Below are 19,947 nucleotides of genomic sequence, written 5' to 3' on the forward strand. Positions count from 1 at the left end.
AGTTACATTTTTAAGCATCACTTTTGGGTAGCCCAAGTATAGATTTTTTATTCTTTCCAACCTCACCATCAGTATTTTCTGCTGCTTCATTATAAACCAATTAGCTTCATATCGTTACTATTAACAGAAATAGCCACTAAGTGCCTCCTCCTCAAGGCAAGCAGTGGACACACAACTGTTTAAGAAGTGTCCTCTTTCTGTTCTTATGCAGAAAGCTTATCAGCTGTGGAGTTCTACATTATGCCATTCTGCTGTAGTTCATTATTCTTAACAAAGAAAGTGTCAGTTGCACATAATAGAACCATATTTTGTGTGTTATAGGTCACTTTGGTTTGGAAAATTGTTAAGCAGTCATTTTTCTTTGTCTCCTCATCCTGTCTGGACTTTGAATATTAAATTTTTTGGAGCAGGCTCAGCATTTGCATTAGCAAATAATGAACCTTGCCTTTCTACTCATTGAACTATGGAAATTAGTCCGCACTATTATTTGATAATCTGTTGCAAAATAATGTCTCAATTTGGAGTAGGGGGAATGATTTCCCTATGTGATGGAGACTATTTAATGAATTGATTAAGAAACAAAAGGAACCAGCCTTGACTCTGAATTCCTTTCCAAAAGTCCTTAAAGCTTTCTTACAGAAAGGAAATTTTGTTCTGACACCATAAGACCACCTAAGTATTAGCAGAAGGATTGCATGGTCTCAAAACAAAATAACTGTATCAATCCCACATTCCTGTCCCTAATAGACTGGGTCTTTGGGTTGGTGGCATAAACAAAGAAGGTAAAGCAAAATAGAAAGGAAAGACAGAGGGTAACTTGTGGGAAGCTACTTGGATTTCCTAAAGTCGAATACATAAAGATCACTTGGAGTTAGTATGTATTTTCAAGAGTAAATACAGCCTTTTTGGATAGAAGGGACTAGAGAGGGGAAAAGAAATAATGTCATGAGGAAAAAAGATTATATTCTTAAAACCTGTATTATTGACCTTATTGAATAAGGAAATAAATGACAACGAAAAAATTGCATTTATTTAGACACAGGAAGGCTACTATCTAATAATGTGTAAAAAAGTAGCAACTTGGAGGGAATAGTGGCACATTCAATCTTGCAGTAATATCATCGTCCTTTCCATGAAGTTGGGGGCTTCACACAAGCTCAGCACTGCAGTGGTGGCTCAATTGCCCATCCTTGCTTTAAGTAGACCCCTACCACCTTCTTTTTCTCCTGTCTGGAGGGACAGATTGGAGAAATAAGAAGAGTCTAAGCATAATGGAAGCATCTAGATCTGCAGCTCACATGCCCAACTCTCCACTCGCTTTAGTGTTTGTTACTTACCGCCCACGTGAGACTTGAACAAGAAGGCAAAGCATAAACCTATTTTTAATGAATGCAAAAAGAAATTACTTCTTTGGTGTCCCCCAGAGATATTAAGAGCAAAAAAGGATGAGGAAAAGGAAGGCATTAGAAGAAAATAAATGGCCCTAAGAAAATTAGGGAAGATGAAAAATGAGAAATTGTTATGACTCGGGGAACTACATGATAACTCTCTCAGGCTCTACTTCTGCTTAATCCTGATACAGAATCCTACTTTTCCCCAGCTGTCAAAGGTAGGTGGGGAATTTTTTTTTTAATGTTGAGTGGTGGCTGAGAGCAGCAATGAAGTGATCAGAAACCAGCTGTTTTATCAATTATCCAAAGAGTGGTTTCTGCACATTCATTCTGTATTTATAGTGTGCCTACTCCATTCACATAGAATGTATGTTTTTTGTATTGTGTGAGAATTGCAGAGCAAAAGTCACTGGAAACTAAACCTTTAGGAAACCTTGGGTTTATCAACTAAAGTTGTTTTATAGGAGGCAAACCAAAGCTTCCTTTTGAACCACAAGTAGATTATATTTTGGTATTAAAGATCCCTATCTTAGTCTGTTTTATGTTGCTATAACAGAATACCTGAGGCTGAGTAATTTATAAAGGAAAGAGGTTTATTTGGCTCATGATTCTGGTGGCTGGAAAGTCCAAGATTGGGCAGCTACATCTGGTGAGGGTTCATGCTGCTTCCATTTATGGTGGAAAACTGAAGGGGAGCAGACATGTGTAGAGATATCACATTGCAAGAGGAGGAGCAAGAGAGAGAACCTAAGGAAGCCAGATTCTTTTTAACAACATGCTCTGGAGTAGACTAATCCATTCTCAGGAGAGCCAGAACTCACTCACCCTGGGCTGGAGGGCATTAATCTGTTCATGAGGGATCCACCTCCATGACCACCTCCCACCAGGCCCCACCTCTCAACACTGACACGTGAAGGATCAAATTTCAACATGAGTTTTGGTGAGGACAAACCACATCCAAATCACAGTTCCTCCTCATCTCCAGACTCTAAGGAACAGAACCCTCAGGGAATCCGCTATTATGCAAAATAAAAACTGTCATGTTTTTCTATAAATTTCTAAGAAAATTTTATTTTTACACAAAAGTCCACAAGCAAATCAGAACTTACAAGTACGTGCAACACTTACGTTAAGATCTTAAGAGAGAGATGCATTAATCTAATTCCTTTTCTTATGCAGTGACATAGTAAGGTTTACCTTTCTGATGAAGTAATTAGCATCAAAGTAAAGAGAGAGGGATTTATGTTGTCAAAGGAAAGCCTGCAATGAGTGCCAGTTATGAAGCGGGGATCAAAAACCTTCACTAAAAAGCACATAGAGTCCCTTATATTCAGAGTACTAGAAGAATAAAAGGTTAAAGCTGTAAAAATGAACAAAGGGTGTATATTTTAAAGTTGCACAAAGATAGCTCTGGGGGTATGATATTAAATATTAATATTATCAGCAAAAATTATAGAAAACTCTAAATAATGAAAAATATAGTTCTCAAGCAGAAATGCCTCCTGAGGTGGATATACCAGCACTGAGCAATTGCAGAGTAATTCTCAATGTGTGAAAGGAAAGGATGCACTGAATCATAGTTTCCTTGTCGATATCTTAAGGTCATACAAATTGCAAGAGCAGGCAGCCCTCCTATTGGCTTGAAGTTACAGGAGGAAAATATTTTTGTGCTGTAGATGTTTTTTCCTTTAAGATCCATTCTAAAAGGTGTAGAATTTTGATTCAGACTGTGGAATTTATTAAAATGTAGGACTTTAAATGATTCCTTTGACCGTGACATCAGAGAAAGTGGACCGTAGGCCTTGACTCTCAAGTTACTTTGCAATTCTGTTGAGCTATGAGTCTGTTGATGGCAGGAACTGCTGCTTTAGCCCCTCCGTACTTGGGGGCCTGCCTGGCAAATGGTATTCATACATGCTCTGCCTTGTGGTAAGTGCTCCCATTTGAGTAAATGGAAAACATGACAGGGGAAAAAAGAAGAAAGGAAAGAAGGAAGGAAGGGGGGACAAGAAGAGGGAATTTTAAAAGGAGAAAAGAAAGGATGGCAGGGGAAGGAAGAAATAAGTACTTTTAACAGTACCTAGTCATTATTAATATTTTTTGTCTCCCTGTGATAGCCATGTAAATTATATATGCCTACTAGATCTTGTTTGAAAATTGAAGTGTGTGTTAACTTGCTTCCATCATTGGCATCCACCACCTAATTAAATTGCTCGTTAGCTCTTCTGGCATTTAATTTACTTAGGACTTAGTAAAACAGCAAATTTTCAGGAATAAGATATGCATTGGGATCAATGGTTTGAAGATACAACTCTAAGGAGAGGTCATTATAAGTCAGCCAGCTGCTTCTGGCTGCAATCTGTTAATGAGGTCACTGGACCAGGACTTGTAAACCGTTCTGTGTGCTCAGTTAAGATTTTGGCTTTTTGGAGTAGATACATCTCCACACTCACCCTCAGCCAACAACTGGCAGTTTGATCCAGATCTAGGTGCCCAGCCTTTGGAACACATCTGAAAGTGCCTTCTTCAAACAATCTGAGCAAATAGTGTTGCTTTATTTTTCTGTTCTTCAAGATGCGAAACTTGCAGGGAAGCTAAAACAGAGTAGGCAGGCGCAGGCACACTGTATCTCACTGTGTTTCCCAGTATGCATCACACAGCCACTTTCATTCATCCATATAGCACTTGGGACAAGTGAGTGCATATATTAAAAGTTGCCGTAATGAAGTTGCAGACCACAGACTATCAGACAGGAAGAAACAGATTTAGTAAAAGCAAAAGTTTGGAGAGGGGCAAAGCAGATGCTATGAAATCTCTATCCCTGAGAATCTTCTTAAAATAGAACCCACCCAGTATTGTGGACTGCTATGGATAGTTTAGGCAGCTTCGCTTGAAAGCAAGGGATCAGAGATTACAAAATTGAGTTTGAATCGGGTTCTACTGAGGATTAGTCATGTTACCCTGAAAAACTTCCTTGCCTCTCTGAGACTTCACCTCATCTGTAAAGTGGGAGTAAAAATAGAAATATAACCTTTTAATTCACTCGTTTAACAAATATTTTCTGTGCACGTATTTAGAGAGCATCTCACTGCATAAATTCCACCAGAACAATGTCTTTGTTTTGATCACCACATATACTCAGTGCCCAGAACAGTATGTGGCACATGGAACGTTCACAAAAAGTAGTGTTGAATTATATGACATGCACAGTAAGAAAATCAGGCTGCCTGGGTTTGAAATCCAGCTCTTCCACCTTTTAGCTGCATGACCTCAGGGCAAGTCACCCTATCCTACCTCTCTCTGCCACATTTTCTCATCTATGAAATGGGAAGCCGGTAATAGATTCTACTTCTTTCGGTTGTGTGAGGATTAAATAAGATACCATATATGAACAACTTAGAACAATGTCTGGCACTTAATAAATGCTTAACAAATGCTAGTTGTTTTTGAGATAATAACATCATCATCATCATCATCATTATTATTATTCAGCTACTGGACTAGGCACTGCAGATATAAAAATGAAAAAGACATGGCCTCTATCCTCAATGAGTTTTCTTACTGGAGGATTCAACTGGTGAGCAAAACTGGTAATTATAATACAAATGTAAGATTGGTGCAACAATAACAGCTATGGAAGTAAAAGCAGGTGCTTCACCACACACTTTATGTAATCAGTGAATGCTCCCTAGAGAAACTGCCATGTGTGTGGCCTAAAGTCAATTTCTAAAACTAAATTCTCTCTCCTAATGGAAAATAAATCTGTATGTGGTCATCAGAAATCACTGTACGTTGGAACTTCCAGGTGAACCACAGGACATATGTACTAATAGGGTTCCCCTTCTCTTCCTTGAGGGATACCGCCTGTGATTTATACTTTATGAAATCAGGTAGTGTGTAGAAGATCTGCTTAGCAAGATGCCTTCATTTCCTCTGTAGACTGAGTTCTAACACAGCGACTTCCAAACTGTTCCAGTGAGCCCTGGATGCTACAGATATGCCTTGGGCACAACCCACTCTAAGTACAGGGAAATTGGACTAAATTTGATCTCCAGAACCTCCACCCTGCATTACCAGAAACATGGGGATTAGTGTATGATTCCTTTGAAAAAAGAGCACTCCACTGTAAAAATTAACACTAATTTTTAAAAGTTTAAAATCCACTGCCTTAGAGATTCTCCTAAGAAGCTTCTTGCAGGGAAACCGTGATTCTCTGCTTCCAGGAGAGGTCAAGGCCTGGCCAGAAGAGAGTTTGAGAAGCATCTAAACAAAGAGTTTTCTACCTGCCATATTTCCCAGCCCACCATGGAGAATCAACCAAGACACTTCTTTTTAATGAAATATTGTAGAAAACATGGTCCAGTGAATAAAACATCACATTTAGTGAATGGTGAAATATTACAAATCCTTTTGCAGTATTGATTCACAGTTTTTTACTTGGTTTCAGAGTAGATCGCAGATTCCAAAGAGTAAACATAGGATCACATAAACAAACTGTATTTACGATTTCATCTGTATTAAGAAAAAAGCTTTTCGGTAACTGCTTGGGGTCTCGGGGTGTGGAGCGAGGCTGAGCAGGGCCCAGTAGCTTTGTGCTGGGGTGGGAGGGCGGGAGTCCAACTGAGGCCCGGGCTGGTGGAGCAAGCTAAGAAGCAGGCTGGAGGTCTGAGGGGGTGCGAGGGAGCTGCTGGATCCCTGGATCCTGAGGGAGAGGAGTCCCAGAGGGAACCGGTGGCATAAACAGATGGGAGTAGGGAGTGGCCTGACAAGCCTGGGGTGTGAGCATTCCTAAGCCCAGGGCCTGAGGTTGTGAACTAAAGGTCGATAAAAATCATCATTTTAAGGTGGATAATGATGAAATGAGCACCAGTTACCTTTAAAAACGGTCAATTTAGGGGCTGGTGCAAAGGATGAATTGTGCATTGTTGAAGCAGAGGCAATGAATTAGGAAGGCAGTCCAAGTCAAGTAACCCTGGCAACTGTGACAATGTCTGTACAGCCAGTGCTTTCCCTTGGAGGCTTTGAAATAATACCACTCATGGTCTTAGGGTTGAAGTGTGTGCAGGGCTGCACATATTAGTAGGTAGCACTTAGTAGCTGTGGAGTAAGATGCAGGGTCAGAAGATGAAGAGGAGGAGGAGGATGTGAAACTCTTGAGTAGATCTGGAAAGCGATCTGTCTCTGGGAATGGTAGCACAGTTCCACAGAAAAAAGTAAAACTTGCTGCTGATGAAGATGATGATGATGATGAAGATGATGATGATGATGATGAAGATGAGAAGGAGGAGGAAGAAATCGAGGAAAAAGCTCCAGTGAAGAAATCTATACAAGATATGCCAGCCAAAAATGCACAAACCAGAATGGAAAGACTGAAAACCATCAATACCAAGATCAAAAAGTCAAGAATCCTTCAAAAAACAAAAAAATGCCTAAAACCACCAACAAGGCCTAGTTCTGTAGAAGCCATTAAAGCAAAAGTGGGCCAGGCGTTGTGGCTCACACCTGTAATCCTAGCACTCTGAGAGGCTGAGGCAGGGGGATTGCTTGAGCTCAGGAGTTCGAGATCAGCCTGAGCAAGAGCAAGACCTCGTCTCTACTAAAAATAGAAAAAATTAGCTGGGCATGGTGGCACATGTCTGTAGTCCCAGGTACTTGGGAGGCCCAGGAATTGGAGGTTGCTGTGAGCTATGATGACACCATTACACTCTAGCCCAGGTGACTCTGGGCTAGAGACTCTGTCTCAAAAAAAAAAAGAAGCAAAAATACAAGCAAGTATAGGAAAAGGTGGTTTTCTTCCCAAAATGGAAGCCAAGTTCATCGATTATCTGAAGAATTGCTTCCAGATGACTGACCAGGAGGCTATCCACGATCTCTAGCAGTGGAAGAAATCTCTTTAAGAAAATAGTTTAAACAGTTTGTTAAATTTTCCATCTTATTTCATTTTTGTAACAGTTGATATCTAGCTGTCCTTTTCATAACAGTAAGAACTTTCCCTCCCGTGTTTGATAAATGTTGTCCAGGATCCATTGACAAGGATGTGTTTCCTAAATGCCTGTTTAGTTTTTAAAGATGAGACTCCTCCCTTTGTTGGTGTTAAGTACATATGGAATGTCATGATAGGACATACTAATAGCGGTGGTCAGACATGGAAATGGTGGGGAGGCAAAAATACGCATATGAAATAAACTCAGTATTTTAATAAAGTTTAAAACAAAAAAAAACAGGGATCAATACATGAGTCTACTTCATTTGTAATTGTCTTACATATGCAGTCTATTTTTTTAATATATATTTGAAAGTGTGGAAAATCATTAAGTGGTGAAGGATTCCAGGAGTTTCAATTCTCATCTCAACATCTACAGCAAGCAAAATAATGTAACAAATCTGAAATACTCCAAAAGCCTGTCAAATTTAAATGGTTATATCATAAACATAGAAAAACATCCTGATATAGGATTAATAAAAGCCATTTAAGAAAAATACTTCTATTACATTTTAATTTCATTTACTAATACTTCTGTTAGCAATATTATCTTTCAGAGTAGTCTAATAATATAAGCATGTGTAAGGAAAGATAAAGTAACACATGTTGAATGTATATTATGTGTTAGGCATTTTACATACAACTGACCCCTAAGTGAATAGTCATTTGTTGAATTGATGGATAAATCCTTACCTTAACCTACTTCTTTTTTATAGTTACAGAAATAGGTTCAGGGAGGTTTCCCAGTGTTCCAAGTCTAATGATAGTCAGGATTGAAACCCAGTTTGTCTGATGAGATACCCTTATTCTATCCATTACATCAGAGTAATTGACACAATATCTATGGTATTACTGATCTGTTTTGGATTGAATTGTGTTCCCCCAATATTCATATGTTGAAGTCCTAATCCCTAGTGGGTAGAGTCTTTACAGAGGTAGTTGAGTTAAAATGAATTCATTAGGGTGGACCCTACTCCTTCATGACTGATGTTCTTATAAAACAGGGTAATTTGTACACACACACACATACACACACACACACACACACAGAAAGTCATGTGAAGATAAAGACAGAGCTTGAGATCATGTTCCTACAAGCTCAGGAATCCCGAAGGTTGCCAGCAAACCACCACAAGTTAGGCAAGAGACATGGAACAGATTTTCCCCCCAACCCTACCATCTTGGACTTCTGGCCTCCAGAACTGTGAGACAATAAATTTCTGCTGTTTAAACCATTCAGCTCATGGTACTTGGTCACGGCAGCCCTAGCAAACTAACTCAGCATCACTTTCAGAGAATCAGAAGTTGAGTTTGTGGATTTGCTCCAATTCCTGAAGTTGTGGAAATGGAAAGTCTAGAGTGTGAATTTATCCATCCCCTCCTCCCCCCTCCCACCTGCCCAATATGCAATGAATGTTATTTCCATATGTGCACATTTAAGTGTTGATCAATTGGTTCCAATTTAATGATGAGTACATGTGGTATTTGTTCTTCCACTCTGCGATTTTATGGCTGAATAGTACTCCACTCTTGAGAGTGTGCCCCTGTCTTCTACTCTCCTCTGGAACTTGCTATTGCATTATATCCACTCACAATTGCAGGTTTTTGGAATTACAGCCAAACTACTTTCCCAACCACACAGCTTCCATCCAATCATTACATTTTGAAAGAGACCCTATGAAAATATAAAGCTGAAGGTGCCTGGGGTTTTAAATAAGTACAAATTTAAAAAGAAAAGAAAAAAAATGTCCCCCAATGACAGAATGTTCTTTTTTTAAAAGAAATTTAATTAGATAGTTTTGAAAGACGGGCAATTGGAAAGTGGGTGCCGGGGTCAAGGAGGTCCAGGGTGTTTAAGTGTCCCATTGTAAATCAGTACAGATCCAGCTTAAGAATTGAGGGCATCTGACTCCTTGTAAGACTGTAAGTAATTGAGTTATTCAGTAACCATAATTTCCATTTAGTAAAAGTAGGTTCTGTACAAAGCACACAAATGATGACATCCTCACCCTTGATCATATGGTTTCCCTCACTATGTGCTTAAGTGGGTCTGTGTGTGCTCAATTAATTGTACTTGTTATTGGAAGGCATTGGCGGTTGATTCTAATGGGGAACAAGCATTAACACAGGTTAGATCTTTCTGGAGGATCACAAAATCTTATTTTTTTATTTTGTGCAAAATCTTCTTTCATCAAGATTCAATACACTGATATAAATTCTAAGTGAATAGAAGAGTTAAATGTAAAAACAAACACATTTTCTGAAAGTAGGAAAAAAAATAGAGCCAAGTAGTATCCTGATCTAGAAAGTAGAAAAAGATTTTTTTCAGCAAAAAATAAAACCTTTGAGATAAATTACAAAGGAAAATATCAATAATATTGAAAAATATAAAACTTCTGTGCCTCAAGTAAAAATTAAAAGGCAAAACAGCAAAATAGGAGGAAGTACTTGCAAAATATGTAGGTGACCATTGATCTTGTTATATAAATCTTATTGATTTCTTTATAAATCAATAAGAGAAAGATAAATGGCCCAACAGGCAAATGAATAAAAGACATGAACAAGTTCAAGTCACAAAAAAAAGAAATACAAATGTCTCATGACATATGAAAAATATGCAAGCATTAAGATAAAAATTGTAGCTACTACCTTTCCCTATTTGACTGACCAAGAGTCAGTATTGAGACAACGTGTTGAAATAGACCCTCTCAATACTGAAGAGTGGAAAATCAGTACTGTCTTCTAGGAAATAAAGATGGATACTTGTCTCAAGAGCTTTAAAATGTGCATATGCTTTAATCCAAGAATGCTACAAATATTTTTTTATTTCAGAATATTACAGGGGTACAAATGCTTTGATTACACAAATTGCCTTTCCACCACCTGAGCCTAAGCTACAAGGTGTGCCCATCCCCTAGACAAGGCACTCTTCACCCATTAGGTGTGAATTTACCTGTCCCCTTCTCTCGCCTCCCACCCGCCCAATACCCAATGAATGTTACTTCCATATGTGCACATTTCAGTGTTGATCAATTAGTTCCAATTTAATGTTGAGTACATGTGGTATTTGTTTTTCCATTCTGTGATACTTCACTTACAAGAAAGAGCTCTAGCACATCCAAGATAATACAAGACGTATTAGTTCACCATTTTTTATGGCTGAATAGTACTCTGTGGTATACACACACCATATTTTGTTAATCCACTTATGTATTGATGGGTACTTCGGTTGTTTCCACATTTTTGCACTTGTGAATTGTGCTGCTATAAACATTCACGTGCAGATGTCTTTTTTATAGAATGCTACAAATATTGATATGCAATGATATTCATCATAGGACTCCTTGTAATTCAGGGGAAAAGATGAAAATGATCTAACATTAGGGAGATGGTTAAATAAATGGTGGAGTATACCTTAGAGTATCCTCTGCTTCTATGCATTTCTCTTTATGCTACCAACTATTAATAGCTTCCTCAGGTACTACTCAACATCTTCTGTGCCTGGTAGCTTCTGTTTATTTATAGCTTCTGCTTATTTATAACTTCTGCTTGTGCTTGATCCTACCTGGCCTCCCTTGACTCTACTACATCACTCTTTTTTTTTTTTTTTTTTTTTTTTTTTTTTGAGACAGAGTCTCGCTCTGTTGCCTGGGCTAGAGTGAGTGCTGTGGCGTCAGCCTAGCTCACAGCAACCTCAAACTCCTGGGCTTAAGCGATCCTACTGCCTCAGCCTCCCGAGTAGCTGGGACTACAGGCATGCGCCACCATGCCCAGCTAACTTTTTCTGTATATATTTTTAGTTGGCTAGATAATTTTCTTGCTATTTTTAGTAGAGACGAGGTCTCGCTCTTGCTCAGGTTGGTCTCCAACTCCTGACCTCGAGCGATCCACCCACCTCGGCCTAGGATTACAGGCGTGAGCCATCGCACCTGGCCCATCACTCTTTTTTGATCAGGTTCTCAGTTTCTGTCCCTACAACCAATTACCCAAGTCTCTCCCTACTTCCACGTGTAATCTCCAAGGGAGAGAATCTCACTCCTCTAGCCAGTTGACCACCACCTCTGTGAAGGGGCTGGTGGGGGCCCACAATGGGGAAGAGCAGTGGTGTATCCTCTGGCCCAGAACACAGCAGCCCGGGCAGGAAGTATTCCTTTATGTGGCACCCATAGACATGGCGGTACCATCTTGAACAGCATAGTTCCACTGCCTGTGTATACTCACATCAAAATAGTATCACATTGAACTCAAATAGCTTCTCTGCTTATTTTATCCACTTTACTTAAAAGAGCAGGGACCATGGTTTGCTTAATTTTGTAACCCCAACCCCTCTTATTGCGCCTGGCACTCAATAGGTGTTTGTGAAATGATTGCATTGTTATAAGAATTAGAAGGTCAAGCATGTGGTGTGATGCCTGGAGTGAAGTAGCTGCCCCCAAAATGTTCATTCTTTGCCTTCCCCCAGTCCCATCCCTCCTTTGTTCATGCAGGATTTGCTGCACTAAGTGGTCCCCAGGAAACGACTACTCACTAATCTCAGAGCTGGTGGGGCATTTTTGTTATCATGAGATTCAAAAATGGGGATAAATAACTCTTTACCCTGAATGCTTAGAGTAGTTCAGCTGCTACAAAATAAAAAACAAAACAAAAGCCTTCCAAACTTGTGATCTTACCTCTTGTATTAGTTTGGCTCTTTTTGTCTTCTGTATTCGTGCAAATGGAAATTGAGCAGATGTAGAAAGAAAGACCAGACAGTGATGTCCTCTCCACTGGGACCTTCAGTCAATGAAACGGGTTTGCAGGGACACTGGCTCTCTGGAGCATGGCGTGGGAGAGAGGGGCCCTGACACTTCCTGAGGGTAGTGTAGGGTGGGAATTGGGCCCCCGCCCACTCGCTCGCTGTGTGACACTGAGGAAGTGGCTTGGCCCCTCTCTACATCAGTTTCTCCATCTGGAAAATGGCAACAATAGTAGCTGAATGTTGGGGTTGTTGTAAGGGTTAAGCAAATGAGCATTTGCCAATATCTGGTATGTAATAAAGACATAAAAACGTTTGCTGTTATTGAGAACGTGATGCAACCAGAAATTGTCACAGACATCCTTTTTTAATCTGCATAACAACACGGAGAAATGAATGCTGGTGTCTCACCCTGCAATGAAGAAACAAACCCAAGGGTCAGAGAGGTTAAGGCCATGCAGCCAAGTGAGTTTCACCAGGACCACATTCAACCACTGAGCACTGACAAGGCTGGGTGGGCTGTTGATGGCCCACACTGTCAGTATTTTGTTAAATATTTTGAATATCACCCCTGATGGTTCTCGTCATGCCCAATGTCATTCTGAAAAGAAAACACTGTTCCTGACCCGTTTGGTAAGTGCCCAAACACGTATGACCTCTTTCAGAACGTTCCTATGTAAGCGATGTTCACTTACTCTGTCACACTCAGAAATCATTTCTTCCTGTGTGGAAGTAAGTTGGAGAGACGGCTGCCTCCTGCCACCTCCTTAAATGTGGCTGTCAGAATGGAGAACAGCTCTTCACAGACGCGGAAGAGTGCTCAGCAGTAAGCTGATTTAATTGTGATGTTCTTTTGAATCAGCCCACTGAGGTATTTGTATATTCCGCGGTGACATCATCGTGACTGATCTTAGCCGAATTGTCTACTCTAAACCTTGGATTGCTCCCTATGGCTCAGCGGCTCAGCAGTGAATCATTCTTTTTTCCTGTATGTTATGACTATAACTTTTATTACTTCCTGAATAATGGAAGAGTCGAACACGGGGCTTTCCTCAGAGAGGAAATCAGAGCACTTAGCAAACATACGTCCATAATCGTCCAGCCATGACATACCCAGGGTATGCGCTGGTGGAAGGAATGTAGTAGGGAGGCAGGACAGGCAAGACCTAGGAGATAGTGAGAGGGCTGCGGAGGGGCCCCCCACCCTCAGCACAGCCCTGCTCGGTTGCGTGAGACCGACTGACGCTGCCTCGAGGTGCAGTGCCTGAGAGAAAGGAAAGCTGGATCAAGTCTTGGTTCTGCCAGTTCACCGCCATGTGTTTCTGGCAAGTTACTCAGCTTCACTAGGCTTCACCTTCCTCACTAAAAAAAATTAATTCGCTCATTTATTCACCCATGCATTTTTCTTGAGAATGTTTTTTGAGTGTTAGTTTGCTGGGGCTGCCAGAACAAAGCATCGCAGATGGGGGCGGGGGGCCTAAACAGCAGCAGTTTATGGTCTCACAGTTCTGGAGGCTACAAGTCTGGAATCAAGGTGTTAGCGGGCAGGGTCAGCTCCTTCCAGGATCTGCGAGGGAAGGATCTGCTCCAGGCCTGTCTCCCTGGCTTGTCGACAGCTGTCTTCTCCATGTGTCTTCACATCTTCTCCCCTCTGTGGGTGTCTCTCTTCACAGGGCATTCTTTTTATAAGGACACTAGTCATATTGTATTAGGGCCCCACCCCACTCCAGTATGACCATACCTTAACTAATTACGTCTAAAATAACCCTATTTCCAAATAAGGTCATGGGGACTTCAACACATGAATAGGGGCAGGGAGACAAAATTCAACCCATTACTCTGATGCTGAGGATATAGCAGTGAACAAGGAAGACAAAAATGCCTGGCCTTGTTGAGCATATGTTCCAGTATGGATAGACAAACAAGATGACTAAGTAAAATATGTAGTGTGTTAAAGGACGATAAAGTGCTTTAGAGAGAAAAGAAAGTAAAGGAGAAAGAGGGGATGGTGACAAATCATCCTGGCATAGGGGAGTCCATAGTAAAGGTGGCCAAGGAAAGCCTTAAGGAGAAGGTTCATTTGAGTGGTCTTGAAGGATGTGAGGGAAGACTGGGGTGGGGATGTCCTGGGCAGCAGGAACAGCAAACACAAAGACCCTGAGGTAGGGGCACGCCTGGGACCTTCAACCATCAGCAGGGAGGTCAGTGGGGCAGAAGCGAGTCCATAGGGAGGATAGTGATGGGTAAGGGACCAGAGAGATAAAGGTAGAGAAGGTGGTACGGGTAGGAGGCAGAATACTGAGGCTCCTAGAAACCACTGTAAAGACTTTCTTTGGCTTTTACTCTAAAAGAACTGGAGACACCAGAGGATTGAAGTGGAGAGGGGATTGTGAGGATGTGGACGCGGCACGTGATAGAAAGGAATGGTGAGGATGAGCCCATGGATTTGTACCTGAGCAACTGGTAGATTGGATGTAGCCTTAACTGAGATGAAGAAGACTGTAAGAACAGTGGGTTTTGGCTGGAAGTTGGGAGTTTGTTTTTGGATATATTAAGTTTGACGGGTCCACTAGACAACCATGTGGGCTGGAGATGAGCATTGAGGAAGTGTCAACATGTTGACAGCATTTGAAGTCATGAGGCTATACAAGATCACCAGAGGAGTGAGAGCAGATCGAGAAAAGACGCGGGCAAGGGCTGCACCTTGGGGTGTCCAACATTGCAAGGTCAAGGTTATGAGGAGGAATCACCGAGGGAGACAAAGAAGGAGAGGCCAGAATAGTAGGGGAGAATCCAGGAGAGTGTGGACCTGAGCAGGGAGGAGGATGGGGCTTAGGTCAAAGCAAGTAGCTGGATTTAGCAAGACGGAGGTCATTGGTCACCTTAACTCATCAGTAGAGGGTGGGATGAACACCTGATTGGAATGAATTAATGAGAATATTGGAGACCCTAAGTACACACTTGAGGAGCTTTGTTGTAAAGGGAGACAAAAAGTGAGTCGGACTAAATCAGACATTTCATACTCAAATGATTTGAAGGGTCAAATAGATGATACAAATGAGTGAAGTGGTATATAAGGATAAGACGTGGTATAGAATGTGGAGAACTAAAGAGTAAATGTCCTGCTTCAAGGTATTCTAATAAAAATAGAAACAAGTAATAATAAGTGTCAAATAAAAAAATATCTCTAAGCCACCAGCATGCAATACCTGGACCAAATAATCTCCAAGGGCACTTTCAGTCTAAAGTTCTACAAATCTGGGTCATGAGGAAAAATTAAGTCCAGGTCACTTAATGGTGAGTCCCTGAGCTATAAATAGTCTTGCTTCTTTCTGAACTGGAGCTAAGCATTTGTCATGATTCTCCCAGGATTTGTGACGGAATCCCTTTTGTTCTTAATCTGCTTGTAAAAGCCGGAAACCAGAGTTCCAAAATGAGGACTTCTCAGCACCAGCGTCCATCCATCACACAGACAAATATTTATTAAGCAGCATCTGTCTAGCCAGGCACTGTGCCATAACATTTGAGACCATCCTGCCTTCAAAACTTCAGAGTTCACAGATGGATGACGGAGACAGGTAGGTGAATACACACGTGGTGTGATAAGGGCTCTAGCACAGAGAGGCACAGTGTGGGCAATGGAAGATTTGCCTCCCCCGGATTAAGGGAGCAGGATCTGGAAGGTTTATGGGAAAAGCAAATTATGCCTGGGCTGAGTGTTGATGGATTAGTTGGAGGTGGAGGGCACAGAAAGAGAGGACGGTTACGAACATGATGACAGTGCAGTGCAGCTAGTTCTCCCGTGGAGTGACCTCAAGATACTGTGGCAAGTTCCAGGGATTACTACACTCAGAGTAAGAATGCTCATTCTGGAGCCAGACTGCCTTGGTTCATAACCTCGGCACTGCCACTTACCTTTGCCCTAAGCAAATCTCTTAACTCTGCCTTTAAGTTTCTTTGTCTCTAAAATGGAGACTCAATATAATAGTACCTACTTCAAAAGGGTTCTGGTGAGAATTAGTACATTTAATAAAACATTTAGAAGTGCACCTGGTATCAAGCAAGTGCTGTGTGTTTGCTGTTATTATCAAGGAACGTTTTCAGGAGGAGGTAACACAGGAAAGAACAGTTTTCTGCAGAGAACTGACTGAAGGATGTGAGAGGCAAAGAGAGTCCCACAGGCAAAGGCACCGAGTCAGGCCATCCCTGGAGGTCCATCAAAGGGGTCACCTAAGGAGAGACTGAAGTTGAGGCTAGAGAGGTAGATAAGGTCAGGACCACATGCTTGTTTCTTCTTTAGCTAATAATAAATGACTTAGACAGGAAGAGCGTAGGAGTCAGCTCTGACCAAGCCATAAGGAGACAGTTTGTGGAGGTGGGCAGGAGGTAGGGGAGTTGCTTTGCTAGGGCAGCAACAGGACCAGCATACCTGGTGTCATAGAACAGACTTGTGACATCATCTGCCTTGCACACACCAGACAATGGAAAGCATTATGGAGAATTACCATTTGGCATGAATCCAATGGCTCATTGACACTCAATCACTAGCTATCATCTGTTTAAAAGACCGCAATCCCTAAATTGATTATAGTCCAGAGTACTGCATTCATTTCTTAGAGCAGAAATAATCCAACTCATGGCCCTGCATTCCCTAAGGAACCACTCACTATGTTTTTACTGAGTAAATATTTGGAAAAAGATTTGTGCTCATAATCTCAACATGTAGATTGGTTTCTCGGGGCAGTACAGTTTGCATTACAGCCAGTGTATCCAAACCTCCTTGGGCTGTATAATGCTTTCTTTAGATCCCTGAAGACTCTGGAATCATCTCAGTTTCATCACCTTGACACCTTGATTCTACAAATACCCAATGACAGCTATTCCTTGCTGAGGCATAAATCTATTTTCTAACCCCAGAATCAAGCAGTAAATCATTTTATACTAAGCAATCCAAGGGAACTTTGCTTAGGACCTTGTCACTAATATAAAGTTCATCAGTAAGATATCACAGTTAAAGGAAAAAAAAAACCTACTGCAGGATTTTTATCTCCAGATGGTGGTGATGGGCTTGTCATTGAAATCCCGTAGCCCTTCCTCAGTTCTCCATATGTTGACAGAGAGCCCGTGCAGACATCTCCATGAATGTTACCTCTGTGTTTTAAGAACTTCTGCCAGTATCCTGCCTGCCATTTCCTATGATTTTCAGATTTGGCTACCTTGAGAATTAGGATGCTTCTTTGTTATTTCATATCTCTGGATCATATGTTGGCAGTGCTCCCTTGGAGAGTACTGGATCCATGATACACAAAATAAACACTAAAGTCATAAATATTGAACAAATTGGCTGTAGAATGCTTCTCTTATGTCAATGAAGACATTTGGAATGGTGTTGGCTTCATCGATTGTTGATTCTATTTCACATTAAAACTAATTTTAAATGCACTGTTTACAACAAGTTTCTACAAATTTACTAAATTCACTGGATTCTTTCCTCTTCTGATCTACATATTGGTTCATAAGTCTGGTAATTTGCAGTGGCACTGTTTCTGATGTATTCTATCTCCTTCATACCCTAATTTGAGTAAGTTGGGTTTTTTTTTTATTTTTCTGAACTTTCAACATGTTCTGTATATATTCCATTGAAGCTAATTCTGTTTCCTCTGCTCTTTTGGAAGCCTGATAATTACATACATTTCAGGAGCCAACAAGCTAGATATCTTGCTCCTTTGTAACTCCTTTGTGCTCCTTATAATCGAGTCCCATTTCTTCCTCTTGCATATTGTTTCTAAGTATCGCTATATCATTAACAAGAGCAAATATTTATTGAATGTCCACTCTGTGGTGATGAGGTTAGATGAGGTGTGGAGTGGGATTAGAAAATGAACTATGCTAAGTAAAATAAAGAACTGTAGAATGGGATGTGTACATATACATCCATACACATATATATGTATTAATATAGTTGTGAGTCAAAGTTCACTTCCTTTGTTTTGTTAGTTTCTCTTGTCTTATTGAAAGTAAAACCTACATTTCTCTTTAGCCTCCCTCCTTTTGAATTCTAAATACTTTTTTCTTTGTGATTTTACCAATAGAGTATTGTTCAAAAAGCACAGATAGGCTCAGAGTCTGTCAGCAGAAGAGTTAAAAACCTCCACCTTCCCAGCTAACCGTGGCCCACAGGCTGCTAATTAGCTTGATGGATCAGCACCTGGTCTGGTTATGAATGCTTCAAAGCCCATTGGCTGCTGGCAGCTGATTCCCGGCTCCCTGAGGTTTGGAGATGTATCAACCTGAGCAGAGAGAGCTGGCACTTGCTTAAAGGGTAGCTGTAGCCAATTATTCATGTGCTCCTTTGGACTGGACTTGGCTGAAGGAAGAACCATGCTCTTAGACACATTTGAGGCAGGCTTTTCTTGCACAATGGATTGCATCTACCTGGCCCACTTTCTTTTTTTGGTGTCAGTACAGTGCAAGGACTAAAACCAGTATGATCCTACAGCTATCTAAGGGATGGCGAGTTATGCTATATATTTTTTTCTTATATTCTTGTTCTCCCTTTCCATTTCTACTTTTTGTTCCCCAGGAATACTTAAAGTCAATTTGTCTTATCTTTCTGATTTCAGTGAGGTTTTTAAATATATGTATATGGGTAATGTCTGGTTTATATGACACCAAAACTCTAGGTAGTCTACCAATGTTTCATTGACCAGGAAGGCATTGTGTAGTGGGCATGGATCTGTAGCTCTGTTTTGCTATGTAGTAGCTGCGTGACCTCAGGCAAGTTTCTCAGCCTCTTTGAGCCAAGTGTGCCCCATCAGTAAACGGGAGAGACTAATTTCTACATCAAAGGGTCATTGAAGTGATTATACAAAATCATATTAATTTCTTTCCTTTAGTAGTTACTACTCACATTTATTAGCCCTCAACGTTTGAGAACCCACTGTGTGTCAAGGCTGACGGTGGGGCTTGTGGAAGAATATAGACTGAACTTCTGCTGTCACACCCTCCAAAAACGCATGGCCTGAACAAAGAGAGAGATCATGCAAAGAATAATGCCATGACCTAGCATCAGCTCTGTGCTCATCTTCTGGCATGTGCTTTCTATTTTCATTTGTGCCAATGTGGATGTCACTCTCAATACCTCTTTGAGACAGTGACACCCCTCACCTGCATTAATCTAATCACACACAAAAGCGTTAGTGGGTCACTTAGTCTTTACGGAAGATTTCGTGTAGGTGGGTAGGTTGGGGTGTTTATAGCACAAACTCAATACAAACAATTGGTTTCGAGCCCCATTCAGTATTTCCATTCTCTAAAGGCCATATCATCACTAGTGTGCTCTGTAAGCAAACCTCTTGAGTTACCTGAGTATGTACATGGGGTCTCATGCTTCTCCTAAAGGAGCTTATCAAATATTTCTTCCAACTGACATAGTGCTAGAGTAATGCAGGTAGATAAAATTCTCTCCATCTCTTAATACACACACCACTTTATTTAATTCTCACAATATCCTTGTGAAGTAGGTATTATAATACCAGTTCTACAGATGAGGAAACTAAAACTCAGAGAAGTTAGGGAGCCACCCCAATGGGCAAGCCCTACCTTGTATATTTGTTGTAAGGATTAAATAGGATGATATCCTGTTGAGTGCTGGCCCCAATGCAAGTCACAAAGAAGGTAATGGCAGCCTCTTCTAGCAATACAAATAATAGAAGTAAACATAATAGTAGCAACATTCTTGTCTTATTCAGCTTGCATGGGTATCATGATGAATATCAACTACATGGCTGGCTATATAGTTTGTAGAGCCTAGCCAGGGACAGGGATGTCAATCTCCT

The 19,947-nt window shown here is 40.8% G+C and overlaps 1 protein-coding gene and 1 pseudogene across 10 annotated transcripts in view; both read left to right on the plus strand.

Annotated features, from left to right (window-relative positions):
* ANKS1B (ankyrin repeat and sterile alpha motif domain containing 1B) overlaps nt 1–19,947 on the plus strand; it is a 950,573-nt gene that overhangs the window by 779,293 nt on the left and 151,333 nt on the right. The gene's annotated exons all lie outside the window — the stretch shown is intronic.
* LOC123639405 lies at nt 6,316–7,288 on the plus strand (annotated as a pseudogene).

This window comes from Lemur catta, chromosome 6 (assembly GCF_020740605.2).
Source record: "Lemur catta isolate mLemCat1 chromosome 6, mLemCat1.pri, whole genome shotgun sequence".
NCBI lineage: Eukaryota > Metazoa > Chordata > Mammalia > Primates > Lemuridae > Lemur > Lemur catta.